This window comes from Hyla sarda, unplaced genomic scaffold (genome assembly GCF_029499605.1).
Source record: "Hyla sarda isolate aHylSar1 unplaced genomic scaffold, aHylSar1.hap1 scaffold_449, whole genome shotgun sequence".
Classification (NCBI taxonomy): Eukaryota; Metazoa; Chordata; class Amphibia; order Anura; family Hylidae; genus Hyla; species Hyla sarda.
This window is the reverse complement of record NW_026610462.1, coordinates 208730-230885: the sequence shown is the minus strand read 5'-3', so window position 1 is coordinate 230885 and position 22156 is coordinate 208730. Positions and strand designations below refer to the sequence as shown.

The following is a 22156-nucleotide window of genomic DNA, read 5'->3' as shown; positions in this document are numbered from 1 at the left end:
GCGGTATTGAATAAGCATTGCTGCACTGATGGGGTATGCATTAGACGAAAAAAAAGAAGAAAAAGAAGAATAATACGCCCAGAAAAGAGGCGAAAAGGAGAAAAACGTAAAAAAACGTGAAAAAAAAGTAAGAGGAAGAGAAGGGAAAAAAAGGTGGAAATGGGTTTAAAAGTGATTTCGGCGGAGAATATATATATATATATATATATATATATATATATATATATATATACGCGCACACACACACATATATATAAACGTATTCTCCGTTGAGATATTGCAGCCGCTGCTGTGTCCAGGCCCAGGAGCCTTAGCACTGTGCTGTGATGTCACTCAATACCACTGACATCACTAGGTGTAAACAACATCTCTCCTTTGCTGTGTATGTGACTATGGAGCTGTTTGGTGATGTCGTCTATTATGGCCTTCATAGAAGCAACAGGAGATTGTTGCATCCATCTAGAACCCTCAGAACTACAGTGCTATGATGTCACTCACTTCCACAGGCCTTGCAGAGTGTAAACAACAACAACCCAGCTTTGTTGTGTATGTAACCATAGGGATTTGTGATGTCACCTAGAACCTTCACAGCAGCGACAGCTTTATGAGGAGCATCAGCACTGCTCTGCCTGAGCAGAACCATCACCGCCATAGGTTGTCAAATAACCCGGGTTTAACCCACACAGGTAAGTCCAATGGGGTGCAGGCATGTCCTCTATGCTTACAGCTTCCCGTGGGTGTTGGTTTGATACCGTTTGGGGACAGCCAAGGAGGCATCTGCAGGCAACAAAGGTAGGTGTGTGCTTGTGTGTGTGTTTCCTATGCAGATCCTAAGCCCAGTGTCACATGCAAGTAGGAGGAGTAAGAAGGGTTCCTGGCAAATCCGGGTTATGGATTGCATTTAAAAAGGCCCCGTGGGAGTGCAATGGGCCCCTGTCTTGCTGCTTAGCAATAATGGTATGGGTTTAGGTTCTGCTGTGTGTACTGGTGGTTGACTGCCCCCCAGCCCAGAGTGTGCATGGAAAATTGTCTGGCAGCCTCCCTGACAGCAAGCAGTGATAGTGCCCATGAAGGGGACCTTGTTGGGCCCGCCCCTTTCACGGTTATCGCTTCTCGGCCTTTTGGCTAAGATCAAGTGTAGTATCTGTTCTTATCAGTTTAATATCTGATACGTCCCCTATCTGGGGACCATATATTAAATGGATTTTTGAGAACGGGGGCCGATTTCGAAGCTTGCTTCCGTCGCCCTATGCATTGACCCGATATGGCAGTATCTTCGGGTACAGTGCACCACCCCCTTACAGGGTTAAAAAGAAAGATTCCTACTTTCATTGCTACCTGCTTGCTGGCTAGCCAGCTAGCCAGCCCTGTGGGCCTTGCTGCTGCTGCTGCTGCAGCCAAAAAACAAAAGGTGGTGCTGCTGCTGCTTCTGCTTCTGCTTGTGTCTGGCCGCTGTTGGAGCGTCCAGGCACAGGACTTCTGCTGCTGCTGACTAAATGGCCTCCTTAATTGGATCATTTGAGTAGCCAGCACACCTGTGCAGGTAGGGCATGACATGATAGGCAGCTGCCTTGATAGCGGGTGGGTGCTGAATGTTCCTAATTGACAAAATAAGATTAATGCTTATGAAGAAATATAAAATCTCATCCCTTCCCCAATATCGCGCCACACCCCTACCCCTTAATTCCCTGGTTGAACTTGATGGACATATGTCTTTTTTCGACCGTACTAACTATGTAACTATGTAACATAACATGGGGGGGGGGGGTCTCCTGGCTGTTCACACAGGTGTGTCATTGCTGTACATTGACCATGCATTGCTTCTGTGGTATTGCAAAGGCAAAGACAAATGCTTCCAGCCATCCATTGCACTAATGGATTGGTCATCAGCTGGCTGTCTATGTCCCGCATCAATATAGACCAAAGTACAGAGGGTTAGGCTATGCTATTGTGCACCTACCTGATGCATCAGAAGGTGCGAGGCCCTTGCTAAATTCTGTGCACAGACTTTGAGATCTATGCTTTAGACTGTATCTAAACCTGCTCCAACATGGACTGACATTCTGGCCTACTTTCAGCCGATGCGACTTGTCTGTCGCTGAACAGTCGCTTTTTATGTATTCAGCACCTATGTATAATGTTGTAAAAATGCTCTAGAAGCTAAAGTCGCAGAAATGTCACACATATTTGGCCTGCAACTTTCTGTGCGACAAATTCAGACAGGAAAAATCAGTATAAATCCTTAGAAAATTATCCCCCAGTGTCTCCATCTGCTGGCGGTATTGAATAAGCATTGCTGCACTGATGGGGTATGCATTAGACGAAAAAAAAGAAGAAAAAGAAGAATAATACGCCCAGAAAAGAGGCGAAAAGGAGAAAAACGTAAAAAAACGTGAAAAAAAAGTAAGAGGAAGAGAAGGGAAAAAAAGGTGGAAATGGGTTTAAAAGTGATTTCGGCGGAGAATATATATATATATATATATATATATATATATATATATATATATACGCGCACACACACACATATATATAAACGTATTCTCCGTTGAGATATTGCAGCCGCTGCTGTGTCCAGGCCCAGGAGCCTTAGCACTGTGCTGTGATGTCACTCAATACCACTGACATCACTAGGTGTAAACAACATCTCTCCTTTGCTGTGTATGTGACTATGGAGCTGTTTGGTGATGTCGTCTATTATGGCCTTCATAGAAGCAACAGGAGATTGTTGCATCCATCTAGAACCCTCAGAACTACAGTGCTATGATGTCACTCACTTCCACAGGCCTTGCAGAGTGTAAACAACAACAACCCAGCTTTGTTGTGTATGTAACCATAGGGATTTGTGATGTCACCTAGAACCTTCACAGCAGCGACAGCTTTATGAGGAGCATCAGCACTGCTCTGCCTGAGCAGAACCATCACCGCCATAGGTTGTCAAATAACCCGGGTTTAACCCACACAGGTAAGTCCAATGGGGTGCAGGCATGTCCTCTATGCTTACAGCTTCCCGTGGGTGTTGGTTTGATACCGTTTGGGGACAGCCAAGGAGGCATCTGCAGGCAACAAAGGTAGGTGTGTGCTTGTGTGTGTGTTTCCTATGCAGATCCTAAGCCCAGTGTCACATGCAAGTAGGAGGAGTAAGAAGGGTTCCTGGCAAATCCGGGTTATGGATTGCATTTAAAAAGGCCCCGTGGGAGTGCAATGGGCCCCTGTCTTGCTGCTTAGCAATAATGGTATGGGTTTAGGTTCTGCTGTGTGTACTGGTGGTTGACTGCCCCCCAGCCCAGAGTGTGCATGGAAAATTGTCTGGCAGCCTCCCTGACAGCAAGCAGTGATAGTGCCCATGAAGGGGACCTTGTTGGGCCCGCCCCTTTCACGGTTATCGCTTCTCGGCCTTTTGGCTAAGATCAAGTGTAGTATCTGTTCTTATCAGTTTAATATCTGATACGTCCCCTATCTGGGGACCATATATTAAATGGATTTTTGAGAACGGGGGCCGATTTCGAAGCTTGCTTCCGTCGCCCTATGCATTGACCCGATATGGCAGTATCTTCGGGTACAGTGCACCACCCCCTTACAGGGTTAAAAAGAAAGATTCCTACTTTCATTGCTACCTGCTTGCTGGCTAGCCAGCTAGCCAGCCCTGTGGGCCTTGCTGCTGCTGCTGCTGCAGCCAAAAAACAAAAGGTGGTGCTGCTGCTGCTTCTGCTTCTGCTTGTGTCTGGCCGCTGTTGGAGCGTCCAGGCACAGGACTTCTGCTGCTGCTGACTAAATGGCCTCCTTAATTGGATCATTTGAGTAGCCAGCACACCTGTGCAGGTAGGGCATGACATGATAGGCAGCTGCCTTGATAGCGGGTGGGTGCTGAATGTTCCTAATTGACAAAATAAGATTAATGCTTATGAAGAAATATAAAATCTCATCCCTTCCCCAATATCGCGCCACACCCCTACCCCTTAATTCCCTGGTTGAACTTGATGGACATATGTCTTTTTTCGACCGTACTAACTATGTAACTATGTAACATAACATGGGGGGGGGGGGTCTCCTGGCTGTTCACACAGGTGTGTCATTGCTGTACATTGACCATGCATTGCTTCTGTGGTATTGCAAAGGCAAAGACAAATGCTTCCAGCCATCCATTGCACTAATGGATTGGTCATCAGCTGGCTGTCTATGTCCCGCATCAATATAGACCAAAGTACAGAGGGTTAGGCTATGCTATTGTGCACCTACCTGATGCATCAGAAGGTGCGAGGCCCTTGCTAAATTCTGTGCACAGACTTTGAGATCTATGCTTTAGACTGTATCTAAACCTGCTCCAACATGGACTGACATTCTGGCCTACTTTCAGCCGATGCGACTTGTCTGTCGCTGAACAGTCGCTTTTTATGTATTCAGCACCTATGTATAATGTTGTAAAAATGCTCTAGAAGCTAAAGTCGCAGAAATGTCACACATATTTGGCCTGCAACTTTCTGTGCGACAAATTCAGACAGGAAAAATCAGTATAAATCCTTAGAAAATTATCCCCCAGTGTCTCCATCTGCTGGCGGTATTGAATAAGCATTGCTGCACTGATGGGGTATGCATTAGACGAAAAAAAAGAAGAAAAAGAAGAATAATACGCCCAGAAAAGAGGCGAAAAGGAGAAAAACGTAAAAAAACGTGAAAAAAAAGTAAGAGGAAGAGAAGGGAAAAAAAGGTGGAAATGGGTTTAAAAGTGATTTCGGCGGAGAAATATATATATATATATATATATATATATATATATATATATATACGCGCACACACACACATATATATAAACGTATTCTCCGTTGAGATATTGCAGCCGCTGCTGTGTCCAGGCCCAGGAGCCTTAGCACTGTGCTGTGATGTCACTCAATACCACTGACATCACTAGGTGTAAACAACATCTCTCCTTTGCTGTGTATGTGACTATGGAGCTGTTTGGTGATGTCGTCTATTATGGCCTTCATAGAAGCAACAGGAGATTGTTGCATCCATCTAGAACCCTCAGAACTACAGTGCTATGATGTCACTCACTTCCACAGGCCTTGCAGAGTGTAAACAACAACAACCCAGCTTTGTTGTGTATGTAACCATAGGGATTTGTGATGTCACCTAGAACCTTCACAGCAGCGACAGCTTTATGAGGAGCATCAGCACTGCTCTGCCTGAGCAGAACCATCACCGCCATAGGTTGTCAAATAACCCGGGTTTAACCCACACAGGTAAGTCCAATGGGGTGCAGGCATGTCCTCTATGCTTACAGATTCCCGTGGGTGTTGGTTTGATACCGTTTGGGGACAGCCAAGGAGGCATCTGCAGGCAACAAAGGTAGGTGTGTGCTTGTGTGTGTGTTTCCTATGCAGATCCTAAGCCCAGTGTCACATGCAAGTAGGAGGAGTAAGAAGGGTTCCTGGCAAATCCGGGTTATGGATTGCATTTAAAAAGGCCCCGTGGGAGTGCAATGGGCCCCTGTCTTGCTGCTTAGCAATAATGGTATGGGTTTAGGTTCTGCTGTGTGTACTGGTGGTTGACTGCCCCCCAGCCCAGAGTGTGCATGGAAAATTGTCTGGCAGCCTCCCTGACAGCAAGCAGTGATAGTGCCCATGAAGGGGACCTTGTTGGGCCCGCCCCTTTCACGGTTATCGCTTCTCGGCCTTTTGGCTAAGATCAAGTGTAGTATCTGTTCTTATCAGTTTAATATCTGATACGTCCCCTATCTGGGGACCATATATTAAATGGATTTTTGAGAACGGGGGCCGATTTCGAAGCTTGCTTCCGTCGCCCTATGCATTGACCCGATATGGCAGTATCTTCGGGTACAGTGCACCACCCCCTTACAGGGTTAAAAAGAAAGATTCCTACTTTCATTGCTACCTGCTTGCTGGCTAGCCAGCTAGCCAGCCCTGTGGGCCTTGCTGCTGCTGCTGCTGCAGCCAAAAAACAAAAGGTGGTGCTGCTGCTGCTTCTGCTTCTGCTTGTGTCTGGCCGCTGTTGGAGCGTCCAGGCACAGGACTTCTGCTGCTGCTGACTAAATGGCCTCCTTAATTGGATCATTTGAGTAGCCAGCACACCTGTGCAGGTAGGGCATGACATGATAGGCAGCTGCCTTGATAGCGGGTGGGTGCTGAATGTTCCTAATTGACAAAATAAGATTAATGCTTATGAAGAAATATAAAATCTCATCCCTTCCCCAATATCGCGCCACACCCCTACCCCTTAATTCCCTGGTTGAACTTGATGGACATATGTCTTTTTTCGACCGTACTAACTATGTAACTATGTAACATAACATGGGGGGGGGGGTCTCCTGGCTGTTCACACAGGTGTGTCATTGCTGTACATTGACCATGCATTGCTTCTGTGGTATTGCAAAGGCAAAGACAAATGCTTCCAGCCATCCATTGCACTAATGGATTGGTCATCAGCTGGCTGTCTATGTCCCGCATCAATATAGACCAAAGTACAGAGGGTTAGGCTATGCTATTGTGCACCTACCTGATGCATCAGAAGGTGCGAGGCCCTTGCTAAATTCTGTGCACAGACTTTGAGATCTATGCTTTAGACTGTATCTAAACCTGCTCCAACATGGACTGACATTCTGGCCTACTTTCAGCCGATGCGACTTGTCTGTCGCTGAACAGTCGCTTTTTATGTATTCAGCACCTATGTATAATGTTGTAAAAATGCTCTAGAAGCTAAAGTCGCAGAAATGTCACACATATTTGGCCTGCAACTTTCTGTGCGACAAATTCAGACAGGAAAAATCAGTATAAATCCTTAGAAAATTATCCCCCAGTGTCTCCATCTGCTGGCGGTATTGAATAAGCATTGCTGCACTGATGGGGTATGCATTAGACGAAAAAAAAGAAGAAAAAGAAGAATAATACGCCCAGAAAAGAGGCGAAAAGGAGAAAAACGTAAAAAAACGTGAAAAAAAAGTAAGAGGAAGAGAAGGGAAAAAAAGGTGGAAATGGGTTTAAAAGTGATTTCGGCGGAGAAATATATATATATATATATATATATATATATATATATATACGCGCACACACACACATATATATAAACGTATTCTCCGTTGAGATATTGCAGCCGCTGCTGTGTCCAGGCCCAGGAGCCTTAGCACTGTGCTGTGATGTCACTCAATACCACTGACATCACTAGGTGTAAACAACATCTCTCCTTTGCTGTGTATGTGACTATGGAGCTGTTTGGTGATGTCGTCTATTATGGCCTTCATAGAAGCAACAGGAGATTGTTGCATCCATCTAGAACCCTCAGAACTACAGTGCTATGATGTCACTCACTTCCACAGGCCTTGCAGAGTGTAAACAACAACAACCCAGCTTTGTTGTGTATGTAACCATAGGGATTTGTGATGTCACCTAGAACCTTCACAGCAGCGACAGCTTTATGAGGAGCATCAGCACTGCTCTGCCTGAGCAGAACCATCACCGCCATAGGTTGTCAAATAACCCGGGTTTAACCCACACAGGTAAGTCCAATGGGGTGCAGGCATGTCCTCTATGCTTACAGCTTCCCGTGGGTGTTGGTTTGATACCGTTTGGGGACAGCCAAGGAGGCATCTGCAGGCAACAAAGGTAGGTGTGTGCTTGTGTGTGTGTTTCCTATGCAGATCCTAAGCCCAGTGTCACATGCAAGTAGGAGGAGTAAGAAGGGTTCCTGGCAAATCCGGGTTATGGATTGCATTTAAAAAGGCCCCGTGGGAGTGCAATGGGCCCCTGTCTTGCTGCTTAGCAATAATGGTATGGGTTTAGGTTCTGCTGTGTGTACTGGTGGTTGACTGCCCCCCAGCCCAGAGTGTGCATGGAAAATTGTCTGGCAGCCTCCCTGACAGCAAGCAGTGATAGTGCCCATGAAGGGGACCTTGTTGGGCCCGCCCCTTTCACGGTTATCGCTTCTCGGCCTTTTGGCTAAGATCAAGTGTAGTATCTGTTCTTATCAGTTTAATATCTGATACGTCCCCTATCTGGGGACCATATATTAAATGGATTTTTGAGAACGGGGGCCGATTTCGAAGCTTGCTTCCGTCGCCCTATGCATTGACCCGATATGGCAGTATCTTCGGGTACAGTGCACCACCCCCTTACAGGGTTAAAAAGAAAGATTCCTACTTTCATTGCTACCTGCTTGCTGGCTAGCCAGCTAGCCAGCCCTGTGGGCCTTGCTGCTGCTGCTGCTGCAGCCAAAAAACAAAAGGTGGTGCTGCTGCTGCTTCTGCTTCTGCTTGTGTCTGGCCGCTGTTGGAGCGTCCAGGCACAGGACTTCTGCTGCTGCTGACTAAATGGCCTCCTTAATTGGATCATTTGAGTAGCCAGCACACCTGTGCAGGTAGGGCATGACATGATAGGCAGCTGCCTTGATAGCGGGTGGGTGCTGAATGTTCCTAATTGACAAAATAAGATTAATGCTTATGAAGAAATATAAAATCTCATCCCTTCCCCAATATCGCGCCACACCCCTACCCCTTAATTTCCTGGTTGAACTTGATGGACATATGTCTTTTTTCGACCGTACTAACTATGTAACTATGTAACATAACATGGGGGGGGGGGGGTCTCCTGGCTGTTCACACAGGTGTGTCATTGCTGTACATTGACCATGCATTGCTTCTGTGGTATTGCAAAGGCAAAGACAAATGCTTCCAGCCATCCATTGCACTAATGGATTGGTCATCAGCTGGCTGTCTATGTCCCGCATCAATATAGACCAAAGTACAGAGGGTTAGGCTATGCTATTGTGCACCTACCTGATGCATCAGAAGGTGCGAGGCCCTTGCTAAATTCTGTGCACAGACTTTGAGATCTATGCTTTAGACTGTATCTAAACCTGCTCCAACATGGACTGACATTCTGGCCTACTTTCAGCCGATGCGACTTGTCTGTCGCTGAACAGTCGCTTTTTATGTATTCAGCACCTATGTATAATGTTGTAAAAATGCTCTAGAAGCTAAAGTCGCAGAAATGTCACACATATTTGGCCTGCAACTTTCTGTGCGACAAATTCAGACAGGAAAAATCAGTATAAATCCTTAGAAAATTATCCCCCAGTGTCTCCATCTGCTGGCGGTATTGAATAAGCATTGCTGCACTGATGGGGTATGCATTAGACGAAAAAAAAGAAGAAAAAGAAGAATAATACGCCCAGAAAAGAGGCGAAAAGGAGAAAAACGTAAAAAAACGTGAAAAAAAAGTAAGAGGAAGAGAAGGGAAAAAAAGGTGGAAATGGGTTTAAAAGTGATTTCGGCGGAGAATATATATATATATATATATATATATATATATATATATATATATATACGCGCACACACACACATATATATAAACGTATTCTCCGTTGAGATATTGCAGCCGCTGCTGTGTCCAGGCCCAGGAGCCTTAGCACTGTGCTGTGATGTCACTCAATACCACTGACATCACTAGGTGTAAACAACATCTCTCCTTTGCTGTGTATGTGACTATGGAGCTGTTTGGTGATGTCGTCTATTATGGCCTTCATAGAAGCAACAGGAGATTGTTGCATCCATCTAGAACCCTCAGAACTACAGTGCTATGATGTCACTCACTTCCACAGGCCTTGCAGAGTGTAAACAACAACAACCCAGCTTTGTTGTGTATGTAACCATAGGGATTTGTGATGTCACCTAGAACCTTCACAGCAGCGACAGCTTTATGAGGAGCATCAGCACTGCTCTGCCTGAGCAGAACCATCACCGCCATAGGTTGTCAAATAACCCGGGTTTAACCCACACAGGTAAGTCCAATGGGGTGCAGGCATGTCCTCTATGCTTACAGCTTCCCGTGGGTGTTGGTTTGATACCGTTTGGGGACAGCCAAGGAGGCATCTGCAGGCAACAAAGGTAGGTGTGTGCTTGTGTGTGTGTTTCCTATGCAGATCCTAAGCCCAGTGTCACATGCAAGTAGGAGGAGTAAGAAGGGTTCCTGGCAAATCCGGGTTATGGATTGCATTTAAAAAGGCCCCGTGGGAGTGCAATGGGCCCCTGTCTTGCTGCTTAGCAATAATGGTATGGGTTTAGGTTCTGCTGTGTGTACTGGTGGTTGACTGCCCCCCAGCCCAGAGTGTGCATGGAAAATTGTCTGGCAGCCTCCCTGACAGCAAGCAGTGATAGTGCCCATGAAGGGGACCTTGTTGGGCCCGCCCCTTTCACGGTTATCGCTTCTCGGCCTTTTGGCTAAGATCAAGTGTAGTATCTGTTCTTATCAGTTTAATCTGATACGTCCCCTATCTGGGGACCATATATTAAATGGATTTTTGAGAACGGGGGCCGATTTCGAAGCTTGCTTCCGTCGCCCTATGCATTGACCCGATATGGCAGTATCTTCGGGTACAGTGCACCACCCCCTTACAGGGTTAAAAAGAAAGATTCCTACTTTCATTGCTACCTGCTTGCTGGCTAGCCAGCTAGCCAGCCCTGTGGGCCTTGCTGCTGCTGCTGCTGCAGCCAAAAAACAAAAGGTGGTGCTGCTGCTGCTTCTGCTTCTGCTTGTGTCTGGCCGCTGTTGGAGCGTCCAGGCACAGGACTTCTGCTGCTGCTGACTAAATGGCCTCCTTAATTGGATCATTTGAGTAGCCAGCACACCTGTGCAGGTAGGGCATGACATGATAGGCAGCTGCCTTGATAGCGGGTGGGTGCTGAATGTTCCTAATTGACAAAATAAGATTAATGCTTATGAAGAAATATAAAATCTCATCCCTTCCCCAATATCGCGCCACACCCCTACCCCTTAATTCCCTGGTTGAACTTGATGGACATATGTCTTTTTTCGACCGTACTAACTATGTAACTATGTAACATAACATGGGGGGGGGGGGTCTCCTGGCTGTTCACACAGGTGTGTCATTGCTGTACATTGACCATGCATTGCTTCTGTGGTATTGCAAAGGCAAAGACAAATGCTTCCAGCCATCCATTGCACTAATGGATTGGTCATCAGCTGGCTGTCTATGTCCCGCATCAATATAGACCAAAGTACAGAGGGTTAGGCTATGCTATTGTGCACCTACCTGATGCATCAGAAGGTGCGAGGCCCTTGCTAAATTCTGTGCACAGACTTTGAGATCTATGCTTTAGACTGTATCTAAACCTGCTCCAACATGGACTGACATTCTGGCCTACTTTCAGCCGATGCGACTTGTCTGTCGCTGAACAGTCGCTTTTTATGTATTCAGCACCTATGTATAATGTTGTAAAAATGCTCTAGAAGCTAAAGTCGCAGAAATGTCACACATATTTGGCCTGCAACTTTCTGTGCGACAAATTCAGACAGGAAAAATCAGTATAAATCCTTAGAAAATTATCCCCCAGTGTCTCCATCTGCTGGCGGTATTGAATAAGCATTGCTGCACTGATGGGGTATGCATTAGACGAAAAAAAAGAAGAAAAAGAAGAATAATACGCCCAGAAAAGAGGCGAAAAGGAGAAAAACGTAAAAAAACGTGAAAAAAAAGTAAGAGGAAGAGAAGGGAAAAAAAGGTGGAAATGGGTTTAAAAGTGATTTCGGCGGAGAAATATATATATATATATATATATATATATATATATATATATATATATACGCGCACACACACACATATATATAAACGTATTCTCCGTTGAGATATTGCAGCCGCTGCTGTGTCCAGGCCCAGGAGCCTTAGCACTGTGCTGTGATGTCACTCAATACCACTGACATCACTAGGTGTAAACAACATCTCTCCTTTGCTGTGTATGTGACTATGGAGCTGTTTGGTGATGTCGTCTATTATGGCCTTCATAGAAGCAACAGGAGATTGTTGCATCCATCTAGAACCCTCAGAACTACAGTGCTATGATGTCACTCACTTCCACAGGCCTTGCAGAGTGTAAACAACAACAACCCAGCTTTGTTGTGTATGTAACCATAGGGATTTGTGATGTCACCTAGAACCTTCACAGCAGCGACAGCTTTATGAGGAGCATCAGCACTGCTCTGCCTGAGCAGAACCATCACCGCCATAGGTTGTCAAATAACCCGGGTTTAACCCACACAGGTAAGTCCAATGGGGTGCAGGCATGTCCTCTATGCTTACAGCTTCCCGTGGGTGTTGGTTTGATACCGTTTGGGGACAGCCAAGGAGGCATCTGCAGGCAACAAAGGTAGGTGTGTGCTTGTGTGTGTGTTTCCTATGCAGATCCTAAGCCCAGTGTCACATGCAAGTAGGAGGAGTAAGAAGGGTTCCTGGCAAATCCGGGTTATGGATTGCATTTAAAAAGGCCCCGTGGGAGTGCAATGGGCCCCTGTCTTGCTGCTTAGCAATAATGGTATGGGTTTAGGTTCTGCTGTGTGTACTGGTGGTTGACTGCCCCCCAGCCCAGAGTGTGCATGGAAAATTGTCTGGCAGCCTCCCTGACAGCAAGCAGTGATAGTGCCCATGAAGGGGACCTTGTTGGGCCCGCCCCTTTCACGGTTATCGCTTCTCGGCCTTTTGGCTAAGATCAAGTGTAGTATCTGTTCTTATCAGTTTAATATCTGATACGTCCCCTATCTGGGGACCATATATTAAATGGATTTTTGAGAACGGGGGCCGATTTCGAAGCTTGCTTCCGTCGCCCTATGCATTGACCCGATATGGCAGTATCTTCGGGTACAGTGCACCACCCCCTTACAGGGTTAAAAAGAAAGATTCCTACTTTCATTGCTACCTGCTTGCTGGCTAGCCAGCTAGCCAGCCCTGTGGGCCTTGCTGCTGCTGCTGCTGCAGCCAAAAAACAAAAGGTGGTGCTGCTGCTGCTTCTGCTTCTGCTTGTGTCTGGCCGCTGTTGGAGCGTCCAGGCACAGGACTTCTGCTGCTGCTGACTAAATGGCCTCCTTAATTGGATCATTTGAGTAGCCAGCACACCTGTGCAGGTAGGGCATGACATGATAGGCAGCTGCCTTGATAGCGGGTGGGTGCTGAATGTTCCTAATTGACAAAATAAGATTAATGCTTATGAAGAAATATAAAATCTCATCCCTTCCCCAATATCGCGCCACACCCCTACCCCTTAATTTCCTGGTTGAACTTGATGGACATATGTCTTTTTTCGACCGTACTAACTATGTAACTATGTAACATAACATGGGGGGGGGGGGTCTCCTGGCTGTTCACACAGGTGTGTCATTGCTGTACATTGACCATGCATTGCTTCTGTGGTATTGCAAAGGCAAAGACAAATGCTTCCAGCCATCCATTGCACTAATGGATTGGTCATCAGCTGGCTGTCTATGTCCCGCATCAATATAGACCAAAGTACAGAGGGTTAGGCTATGCTATTGTGCACCTACCTGATGCATCAGAAGGTGCGAGGCCCTTGCTAAATTCTGTGCACAGACTTTGAGATCTATGCTTTAGACTGTATCTAAACCTGCTCCAACATGGACTGACATTCTGGCCTACTTTCAGCCGATGCGACTTGTCTGTCGCTGAACAGTCGCTTTTTATGTATTCAGCACCTATGTATAATGTTGTAAAAATGCTCTAGAAGCTAAAGTCGCAGAAATGTCACACATATTTGGCCTGCAACTTTCTGTGCGACAAATTCAGACAGGAAAAATCAGTATAAATCCTTAGAAAATTATCCCCCAGTGTCTCCATCTGCTGGCGGTATTGAATAAGCATTGCTGCACTGATGGGGTATGCATTAGCGAAAAAAAAGAAGAAAAAGAAGAATAATACGCCCAGAAAAGAGGCGAAAAGGAGAAAAACGTAAAAAAACGTGAAAAAAAAGTAAGAGGAAGAGAAGGGAAAAAAAGGTGGAAATGGGTTTAAAAGTGATTTCGGCGGAGAAATATATATATATATATATATATATATATATATATATATATATATATACGCGCACACACACACATATATATAAACGTATTCTCCGTTGAGATATTGCAGCCGCTGCTGTGTCCAGGCCCAGGAGCCTTAGCACTGTGCTGTGATGTCACTCAATACCACTGACATCACTAGGTGTAAACAACATCTCTCCTTTGCTGTGTATGTGACTATGGAGCTGTTTGGTGATGTCGTCTATTATGGCCTTCATAGAAGCAACAGGAGATTGTTGCATCCATCTAGAACCCTCAGAACTACAGTGCTATGATGTCACTCACTTCCACAGGCCTTGCAGAGTGTAAACAACAACAACCCAGCTTTGTTGTGTATGTAACCATAGGGATTTGTGATGTCACCTAGAACCTTCACAGCAGCGACAGCTTTATGAGGAGCATCAGCACTGCTCTGCCTGAGCAGAACCATCACCGCCATAGGTTGTCAAATAACCCGGGTTTAACCCACACAGGTAAGTCCAATGGGGTGCAGGCATGTCCTCTATGCTTACAGCTTCCCGTGGGTGTTGGTTTGATACCGTTTGGGGACAGCCAAGGAGGCATCTGCAGGCAACAAAGGTAGGTGTGTGCTTGTGTGTGTGTTTCCTATGCAGATCCTAAGCCCAGTGTCACATGCAAGTAGGAGGAGTAAGAAGGGTTCCTGGCAAATCCGGGTTATGGATTGCATTTAAAAAGGCCCCGTGGGAGTGCAATGGGCCCCTGTCTTGCTGCTTAGCAATAATGGTATGGGTTTAGGTTCTGCTGTGTGTACTGGTGGTTGACTGCCCCCCAGCCCAGAGTGTGCATGGAAAATTGTCTGGCAGCCTCCCTGACAGCAAGCAGTGATAGTGCCCATGAAGGGGACCTTGTTGGGCCCGCCCCTTTCACGGTTATCGCTTCTCGGCCTTTTGGCTAAGATCAAGTGTAGTATCTGTTCTTATCAGTTTAATATCTGATACGTCCCCTATCTGGGGACCATATATTAAATGGATTTTTGAGAACGGGGGCCGATTTCGAAGCTTGCTTCCGTCGCCCTATGCATTGACCCGATATGGCAGTATCTTCGGGTACAGTGCACCACCCCCTTACAGGGTTAAAAAGAAAGATTCCTACTTTCATTGCTACCTGCTTGCTGGCTAGCCAGCTAGCCAGCCCTGTGGGCCTTGCTGCTGCTGCTGCTGCAGCCAAAAAACAAAAGGTGGTGCTGCTGCTGCTTCTGCTTCTGCTTGTGTCTGGCCGCTGTTGGAGCGTCCAGGCACAGGACTTCTGCTGCTGCTGACTAAATGGCCTCCTTAATTGGATCATTTGAGTAGCCAGCACACCTGTGCAGGTAGGGCATGACATGATAGGCAGCTGCCTTGATAGCGGGTGGGTGCTGAATGTTCCTAATTGACAAAATAAGATTAATGCTTATGAAGAAATATAAAATCTCATCCCTTCCCCAATATCGCGCCACACCCCTACCCCTTAATTCCCTGGTTGAACTTGATGGACATATGTCTTTTTTCGACCGTACTAACTATGTAACTATGTAACATAACATGGGGGGGGGGGTCTCCTGGCTGTTCACACAGGTGTGTCATTGCTGTACATTGACCATGCATTGCTTCTGTGGTATTGCAAAGGCAAAGACAAATGCTTCCAGCCATCCATTGCACTAATGGATTGGTCATCAGCTGGCTGTCTATGTCCCGCATCAATATAGACCAAAGTACAGAGGGTTAGGCTATGCTATTGTGCACCTACCTGATGCATCAGAAGGTGCGAGGCCCTTGCTAAATTCTGTGCACAGACTTTGAGATCTATGCTTTAGACTGTATCTAAACCTGCTCCAACATGGACTGACATTCTGGCCTACTTTCAAGCCGATGCGACTTGTCTGTCGCTGAACAGTCGCTTTTTATGTATTCAGCACCTATGTATAATGTTGTAAAAATGCTCTAGAAGCTAAAGTCGCAGAAATGTCACACATATTTGGCCTGCAACTTTCTGTGCGACAAATTCAGACAGGAAAAATCAGTATAAATCCTTAGAAAATTATCCCCCAGTGTCTCCATCTGCTGGCGGTATTGAATAAGCATTGCTGCACTGATGGGGTATGCATTAGACGAAAAAAAAGAAGAAAAAGAAGAATAATACGCCCAGAAAAGAGGCGAAAAGGAGAAAAACGTAAAAAAACGTGAAAAAAAAGTAAGAGGAAGAGAAGGGAAAAAAAGGTGGAAATGGGTTTAAAAGTGATTTCGGCGGAGAAATATATATATATATATATATATATATATATATATATATATATATACGCGCACACACACACATATATATAAACGTATTCTCCGTTGAGATATTGCAGCCGCTGCTGTGTCCAGGCCCAGGAGCCTTAGCACTGTGCTGTGATGTCACTCAATACCACTGACATCACTAGGTGTAAACAACATCTCTCCTTTGCTGTGTATGTGACTATGGAGCTGTTTGGTGATGTCGTCTATTATGGCCTTCATAGAAGCAACAGGAGATTGTTGCATCCATCTAGAACCCTCAGAACTACAGTGCTATGATGTCACTCACTTCCACAGGCCTTGCAGAGTGTAAACAACAACAACCCAGCTTTGTTGTGTATGTAACCATAGGGATTTGTGATGTCACCTAGAACCTTCACAGCAGCGACAGCTTTATGAGGAGCATCAGCACTGCTCTGCCTGAGCAGAACCATCACCGCCATAGGTTGTCAAATAACCCGGGTTTAACCCACACAGGTAAGTCCAATGGGGTGCAGGCATGTCCTCTATGCTTACAGCTTCCCGTGGGTGTTGGTTTGATACCGTTTGGGGACAGCCAAGGAGGCATCTGCAGGCAACAAAGGTAGGTGTGTGCTTGTGTGTGTGTTTCCTATGCAGATCCTAAGCCCAGTGTCACATGCAAGTAGGAGGAGTAAGAAGGGTTCCTGGCAAATCCGGGTTATGGATTGCATTTAAAAAGGCCCCGTGGGAGTGCAATGGGCCCCTGTCTTGCTGCTTAGCAATAATGGTATGGGTTTAGGTTCTGCTGTGTGTACTGGTGGTTGACTGCCCCCCAGCCCAGAGTGTGCATGGAAAATTGTCTGGCAGCCTCCCTGACAGCAAGCAGTGATAGTGCCCATGAAGGGGACCTTGTTGGGCCCGCCCCTTTCACGGTTATCGCTTCTCGGCCTTTTGGCTAAGATCAAGTGTAGTATCTGTTCTTATCAGTTTAATATCTGATACGTCCCCTATCTGGGGACCATATATTAAATGGATTTTTGAGACGGGGGCCGATTTCGAAGCTTGCTTCCGTCGCCCTATGCATTGACCCGATATGGCAGTATCTTCGGGTACAGTGCACCACCCCCTTACAGGGTTAAAAAGAAAGATTCCTACTTTCATTGCTACCTGCTTGCTGGCTAGCCAGCTAGCCAGCCCTGTGGGCCTTGCTGCTGCTGCTGCTGCAGCCAAAAAACAAAAGGTGGTGCTGCTGCTGCTTCTGCTTCTGCTTGTGTCTGGCCGCTGTTGGAGCGTCCAGGCACAGGACTTCTGCTGCTGCTGACTAAATGGCCTCCTTAATTGGATCATTTGAGTAGCCAGCACACCTGTGCAGGTAGGGCATGACATGATAGGCAGCTGCCTTGATAGCGGGTGGGTGCTGAATGTTCCTAATTGACAAAATAAGATTAATGCTTATGAAGAAATATAAAATCTCATCCCTTCCCCAATATCGCGCCACACCCCTACCCCTTAATTCCCTGGTTGAACTTGATGGACATATGTCTTTTTTCGACCGTACTAACTATGTAACTATGTAACATAACATGGGGGGGGGGGGGTCTCCTGGCTGTTCACACAGGTGTGTCATTGCTGTACATTGACCATGCATTGCTTCTGTGGTATTGCAAAGGCAAAGACAAATGCTTCCAGCCATCCATTGCACTAATGGATTGGTCATCAGCTGGCTGTCTATGTCCCGCATCAATATAGACCAAAGTACAGAGGGTTAGGCTATGCTATTGTGCACCTACCTGATGCATCAGAAGGTGCGAGGCCCTTGCTAAATTCTGTGCACAGACTTTGAGATCTATGCTTTAGACTGTATCTAAACCTGCTCCAACATGGACTGACATTCTGGCCTACTTTCAGCCGATGCGACTTGTCTGTCGCTGAACAGTCGCTTTTTATGTATTCAGCACCTATGTATAATGTTGTAAAAATGCTCTAGAAGCTAAAGTCGCAGAAATGTCACACATATTTGGCCTGCAACTTTCTGTGCGACAAATTCAGACAGGAAAAATCAGTATAAATCCTTAGAAAATTATCCCCCAGTGTCTCCATCTGCTGGCGGTATTGAATAAGCATTGCTGCACTGATGGGGTATGCATTAGACGAAAAAAAAGAAGAAAAAGAAGAATAATACGCCCAGAAAAGAGGCGAAAAGGAGAAAAACGTAAAAAAACGTGAAAAAAAAGTAAGAGGAAGAGAAGGGAAAAAAAGGTGGAAATGGGTTTAAAAGTGATTTCGGCGGAGAAATATATATATATATATATATATATATATATATATATATATATATATATATACGCGCACACACACACATATATATAAACGTATTCTCCGTTGAGATATTGCAGCCGCTGCTGTGTCCAGGCCCAGGAGCCTTAGCACTGTGCTGTGATGTCACTCAATACCACTGACATCACTAGGTGTAAACAACATCTCTCCTTTGCTGTGTATGTGACTATGGAGCTGTTTGGTGATGTCGTCTATTATGGCCTTCATAGAAGCAACAGGAGATTGTTGCATCCATCTAGAACCCTCAGAACTACAGTGCTATGATGTCACTCACTTCCACAGGCCTTGCAGAGTGTAAACAACAACAACCCAGCTTTGTTGTGTATGTAACCATAGGGATTTGTGATGTCACCTAGAACCTTCACAGCAGCGACAGCTTTATGAGGAGCATCAGCACTGCTCTGCCTGAGCAGAACCATCACCGCCATAGGTTGTCAAATAACCCGGGTTTAACCCACACAGGTAAGTCCAATGGGGTGCAGGCATGTCCTCTATGCTTACAGCTTCCCGTGGGTGTTGGTTTGATACCGTTTGGGGACAGCCAAGGAGGCATCTGCAGGCAACAAAGGTAGGTGTGTGCTTGTGTGTGTGTTTCCTATGCAGATCCTAAGCCCAGTGTCACATGCAAGTAGGAGGAGTAAGAAGGGTTCCTGGCAAATCCGGGTTATGGATTGCATTTAAAAAGGCCCCGTGGGAGTGCAATGGGCCCCTGTCTTGCTGCTTAGCAATAATGGTATGGGTTTAGGTTCTGCTGTGTGTACTGGTGGTTGACTGCCCCCCAGCCCAGAGTGTGCATGGAAAATTGTCTGGCAGCCTCCCTGACAGCAAGCAGTGATAGTGCCCATGAAGGGGACCTTGTTGGGCCCGCCCCTTTCACGGTTATCGCTTCTCGGCCTTTTGGCTAAGATCAAGTGTAGTATCTGTTCTTATCAGTTTAATATCTGATACGTCCCCTATCTGGGGACCATATATTAAATGGATTTTTGAGAACGGGGGCCGATTTCGAAGCTTGCTTCCGTCGCCCTATGCATTGACCCGATATGGCAGTATCTTCGGGTACAGTGCACCACCCCCTTACAGGGTTAAAAAGAAAGATTCCTACTTTCATTGCTACCTGCTTGCTGGCTAGCCAGCTAGCCAGCCCTGTGGGCCTTGCTGCTGCTGCTGCTGCAGCCAAAAAACAAAAGGTGGTGCTGCTGCTGCTTCTGCTTCTGCTTGTGTCTGGCCGCTGTTGGAGCGTCCAGGCACAGGACTTCTGCTGCTGCTGACTAAATGGCCTCCTTAATTGGATCATTTGAGTAGCCAGCACACCTGTGCAGGTAGGGCATGACATGATAGGCAGCTGCCTTGATAGCGGGTGGGTGCTGAATGTTCCTAATTGACAAAATAAGATTAATGCTTATGAAGAAATATAAAATCTCATCCCTTCCCCAATATCGCGCCACACCCCTACCCCTTAATTCCCTGGTTGAACTTGATGGACATATGTCTTTTTTCGACCGTACTAACTATGTAACTATGTAACATAACATGGGGGGGGTCTCCTGGCTGTTCACACAGGTGTGTCATTGCTGTACATTGACCATGCATTGCTTCTGTGGTATTGCAAAGGCAAAGACAAATGCTTCCAGCCATCCATTGCACTAATGGATTGGTCATCAGCTGGCTGTCTATGTCCCGCATCAATATAGACCAAAGTACAGAGGGTTAGGCTATGCTATTGTGCACCTACCTGATGCATCAGAAGGTGCGAGGCCCTTGCTAAATTCTGTGCACAGACTTTGAGATCTATGCTTTAGACTGTATCTAAACCTGCTCCAACATGGACTGACATTCTGGCCTACTTTCAGCCGATGCAACTTGTCTGTCGCTGAACAGTCGCTTTTTATGTATTCAGCACCTATGTATAATGTTGTAAAAATGCTCTAGAAGCTAAAGTCGCAGAAATGTCACACATATTTGGCCTGCAACTTTCTGTGCGACAAATTCAGACAGGAAAAATCAGTATAAATCCTTAGAAAATTATCCCCCAGTGTCTCCATCTGCTGGCGGTATTGAATAAGCATTGCTGCACTGATGGGGTATGCATTAGACGAAAAAAAAGAAGAAAAAGAAGAATAATACGCCCAGAAAAGAGGCGAAAAGGAGAAAAACGTAAAAAAACGTGAAAAAAAAGTAAGAGGAAGAGAAGGGAAAAAAAGGTGGAAATGGGTTTAAAAGTGATTTCGGCGGAGAAATATATATATATATATATATATATATATATATATATATATATACGCGCACACACACACATATATATAAACGTATTCTCCGTTGAGATATTGCAGCCGCTGCTGTGTCCAGGCCCAGGAGCCTTAGCACTGTGCTGTGATGTCACTCAATACCACTGACATCACTAGGTGTAAACAACATCTCTCCTTTGCTGTGTATGTGACTATGGAGCTGTTTGGTGATGTCGTCTATTATGGCCTTCATAGAAGCAACAGGAGATTGTTGCATCCATCTAGAACCCTCAGAACTACAGTGCTATGATGTCACTCACTTCCACAGGCCTTGCAGAGTGTAAACAACAACAACCCAGCTTTGTTGTGTATGTAACCATAGGGATTTGTGATGTCACCTAGAACCTTCACAGCAGCGACAGCTTTATGAGGAGCATCAGCACTGCTCTGCCTGAGCAGAACCATCACCGCCATAGGTTGTCAAATAACCCGGGTTTAACCCACACAGGTAAGTCCAATGGGGTGCAGGCATGTCCTCTATGCTTACAGCTTCCCGTGGGTGTTGGTTTGATACCGTTTGGGGACAGCCAAGGAGGCATCTGCAGGCAACAAAGGTAGGTGTGTGCTTGTGTGTGTGTTTCCTATGCAGATCCTAAGCCCAGTGTCACATGCAAGTAGGAGGAGTAAGAAGGGTTCCTGGCAAATCCGGGTTATGGATTGCATTTAAAAAGGCCCCGTGGGAGTGCAATGGGCCCCTGTCTTGCTGCTTAGCAATAATGGTATGGGTTTAGGTTCTGCTGTGTGTACTGGTGGTTGACTGCCCCCCAGCCCAGAGTGTGCATGGAAAATTGTCTGGCAGCCTCCCTGACAGCAAGCAGTGATAGTGCCCATGAAGGGGACCTTGTTGGGCCCGCCCCTTTCACGGTTATCGCTTCTCGGCCTTTTGGCTAAGATCAAGTGTAGTATCTGTTCTTATCAGTTTAATATCTGATACGTCCCCTATCTGGGGACCATATATTAAATGGATTTTTGAGAACGGGGGCCGATTTCGAAGCTTGCTTCCGTCGCCCTATGCATTGACCCGATATGGCAGTATCTTCGGGTACAGTGCACCACCCCCTTACAGGGTTAAAAAGAAAGATTCCTACTTTCATTGCTACCTGCTTGCTGGCTAGCCAGCTAGCCAGCCCTGTGGGCCTTGCTGCTGCTGCAGCCAAAAAACAAGAGGTGGTGCTGCTGCTGCTTCTGCTTCTGCTTGTGTCTGGCCGCTGTTGGAGCGTCCAGGCACAGGACTTCTGCTGCTGCTGACTAAATGGCCTCCTTAATTGGATCATTTGAGTAGCCAGCACACCTGTGCAGGTAGGGCATGACATGATAGGCAGCTGCCTTGATAGCGGGTGGGTGCTGAATGTTCCTAATTGACAAAATAAGATTAATGCTTATGAAGAAATATAAAATCTCATCCCTTCCCCAATATCGCGCCACACCCCTA

At 46.1% G+C, this 22156-nt stretch overlaps 10 non-coding genes across 10 annotated transcripts; all 10 read left to right on the top strand.

Annotated features, from left to right (window-relative positions):
* The first annotated feature begins 1105 nt into the window (after positions 1-1105).
* Positions 1106-1296, top strand: LOC130335266 (U2 spliceosomal RNA). Its single transcript, XR_008876928.1, has one exon. It is a non-coding gene; the product is annotated as a U2 spliceosomal RNA (small nuclear RNA).
* A 2085-nt stretch (positions 1297-3381) lies between these two features.
* On the top strand, positions 3382-3572 carry LOC130335265 (U2 spliceosomal RNA). Its single transcript, XR_008876927.1, has one exon. It is a non-coding gene; the product is annotated as a U2 spliceosomal RNA (small nuclear RNA).
* Positions 3573-5656: 2084 nt separating this feature from the next.
* Positions 5657-5847, top strand: LOC130335263 (U2 spliceosomal RNA). Its single transcript, XR_008876925.1, has one exon. It is a non-coding gene; the product is annotated as a U2 spliceosomal RNA (small nuclear RNA).
* A 2079-nt stretch (positions 5848-7926) lies between these two features.
* LOC130335262 (U2 spliceosomal RNA) lies at positions 7927-8117 on the top strand. The gene has a single exon (XR_008876924.1). It is a non-coding gene; the product is annotated as a U2 spliceosomal RNA (small nuclear RNA).
* A 2088-nt stretch (positions 8118-10205) lies between these two features.
* On the top strand, positions 10206-10394 carry LOC130335284 (U2 spliceosomal RNA). Its single transcript, XR_008876944.1, has one exon. It is a non-coding gene; the product is annotated as a U2 spliceosomal RNA (small nuclear RNA).
* Positions 10395-12482: 2088 nt separating this feature from the next.
* On the top strand, positions 12483-12673 carry LOC130335261 (U2 spliceosomal RNA). Its single transcript, XR_008876923.1, has one exon. It is a non-coding gene; the product is annotated as a U2 spliceosomal RNA (small nuclear RNA).
* A 2087-nt stretch (positions 12674-14760) lies between these two features.
* LOC130335260 (U2 spliceosomal RNA) lies at positions 14761-14951 on the top strand. Its single transcript, XR_008876922.1, has one exon. It is a non-coding gene; the product is annotated as a U2 spliceosomal RNA (small nuclear RNA).
* Positions 14952-17037: 2086 nt separating this feature from the next.
* On the top strand, positions 17038-17227 carry LOC130335281 (U2 spliceosomal RNA). Its single transcript, XR_008876941.1, has one exon. It is a non-coding gene; the product is annotated as a U2 spliceosomal RNA (small nuclear RNA).
* A 2093-nt stretch (positions 17228-19320) lies between these two features.
* LOC130335259 (U2 spliceosomal RNA) lies at positions 19321-19511 on the top strand. Its single transcript, XR_008876921.1, has one exon. It is a non-coding gene; the product is annotated as a U2 spliceosomal RNA (small nuclear RNA).
* Positions 19512-21591: 2080 nt separating this feature from the next.
* On the top strand, positions 21592-21782 carry LOC130335258 (U2 spliceosomal RNA). The gene has a single exon (XR_008876920.1). It is a non-coding gene; the product is annotated as a U2 spliceosomal RNA (small nuclear RNA).
* Positions 21783-22156: the final 374 nt, after the last annotated feature.